The sequence below is a fragment of the Triticum urartu genome, chromosome 1, assembly GCF_003073215.2.
Source record: "Triticum urartu cultivar G1812 chromosome 1, Tu2.1, whole genome shotgun sequence".
NCBI lineage: Eukaryota > Viridiplantae > Streptophyta > Magnoliopsida > Poales > Poaceae > Triticum > Triticum urartu.
In genome coordinates, this window is record NC_053022.1 from 93433647 (window position 1) to 93435967 (window position 2321).

Here is a 2321-nt window from a genome sequence, read left to right on the forward strand (position 1 = left end):
TACGTTGTGACGTTTGGCACACCAAAAGCATTCCTACGGTATCTGGGAGTTGCACAATCTCATGGTCTAAGGAAAAGATACTTGACATTAGAAAAGCTTTAGCATACGAACTACACGATCTTGTGCTAGGCTTAGGATTGGGTCTTGTCCATCACATCATTCTCCTAATGATGTGATCTCGTTATCAACGACATCCAATGTCCATTGTCAGGAAACCGTAACCATCTATTGATCAACGAGCTAGTCAACTAGAGGCTCACTAGGGACATGTTGTGGTCTATGTATTCACACATGTATTACGATTTCCGGATAACACAATTATAGCATGAACAATAGACAATTATCATGAACAATAGACAATTATCATGAACAAGGAAATATAATAATAACCATTTTATTATTGCCTCTAGGGCATATTTCCAACAGTCTCCCACTTGCACTAGTCAATATTCTAGTTACATTGTGATGAATCGAACACCCATAGAGTTTTGGTGTTGATCATGTTTTGCTCGTGGAAGAGGTTTAGTCAACGGATCTGCGACATTTAGGTCTGTATGCACTTTAAAAATCTCTATGTCTCCATGTTGAACATTTTCACGAATGGAGTTGAAGCGACGCTTGATATGCCTGGTCTTCTTGTGAAACCTGGGCTCCTTGGCAAGGGCAATAGCTCCAGTGTTTTCACAGAAGAGAGTCATCGGGCCCGACGCATCAGGAATAACTCCTAGGTCGGTAATGAACTCCTTCATCCAGATTGCTTCATGTGCTGCCTCCGAGGCTGCCATGTACTCCGCTTCATATGTAGAATCCGCCACGACACTTTGTTTGCAACTGCACCAGCTGACTGCCCCACCATTCAAAATATACACGTATCCGGTTTGTGACTTGGAGTCATCCGGATTTGTGTCGAAACTAGCATCGACGTAACCCTTTACGACGAGCTCTTCGTCACCTTCATAAACAAGAAACATATCCTTAGTCCTTTTCAGGTAGTTCATGATATTCTTGACCGCTGTCCAGTGTTCCATGCTGGGATTACTTTGGTACCTTCCTACCAAACTTACAACAAGGTTTACATTAGGTTTGGTACACAGCATGGCATACATAATAGACCCTATGGCTGAGGCATAGGGGATGACACTCATCTTTTCTCTATCTTCTGCCGTGGTCGGACATTGAGTCGTGCTCAATCTCACACCTTGCAATACAGGAAAGAACCCCTTCTTGGACTGATCCATATTTAACTTCTTCAATATCTTGTCAAGCTACATGCTTTGTGAAAGACCAATGAGGCGTCTCGATCTATCTCTATAGATCTTGATGCCTAATATGTAAGAAGCTTCTCCAAGGTCCTTCATTGAAAAACACTTATTCAAGTAGGCCTTTATGCTTTCCAAGAGTTCTATATCATTTCCCATCAATAGTATGTCATCCACATATAATATGAGAAATGCTACAGAGCTCCCACTCACTTTCTTGTAAACACATGCTTCTCCATAAGTCTGTGTAAACCCAAACGCTTTGATCATCTCATCAAATCGAATGTTCCAACTCCGAGATGCTTGTACCAGCCCATAGATTGAGCGTTGGAGCTTGCACACCCTATCAACATCCTTAGGATCGACAAAACCTTCTGGCTGCATCATATATAGTTCTTCCTTAAGGAAACCATTAAGGAATGCCGTTTTTACATCCATTTGCCATATCTCATAATCATAGAATGCGGCAATTGCTAACATGATTCAGACAGACTTCAGCTTCGCTATGGGTGAGAAGGTCTCATCGTAGTCAACCCCTTGAACTTGTCAATAACCCTTAGCGACAAGCCGAGCCTTATAGATGGTTACATTACCATCCATGTCTGTCTTCTTCTTAAAGATCCATTTATTTTCTATGGCTCGCCGATCATCGGGCAAGTCAGTCAAAGTCCATACTTCGTTTTCATACATGGATACTATCTCGGATTTCATGGCTTCAAGACATTTGTCAGAATCCGGGCCCGCCATCGCTTCTTCATAGTTCGAAGGTTCACCATTGTTTAACAACATGATTTCCAGGATAGGGTTGCTGTACCACTCTAGTGTGGAACGCGTCCTTGTGGACCTACGAAGTTCAGTAGCAACTTGATCTGAAGTTTCATGATCATCATCATTAACTTCCTCTCTAGTCGGTGCAGGCACCACATAAACATTTTCTTGAGCTGTGCCACTCTCCGGTTCAAGAGGCAATACTTCATCAAGTTCTACTTTCCTGCCACTTACTTCTTTCGAGAGAAACTCTTTCTCTAGAAAGGATCCATTCTTGGCAACAAAGATCTTGCC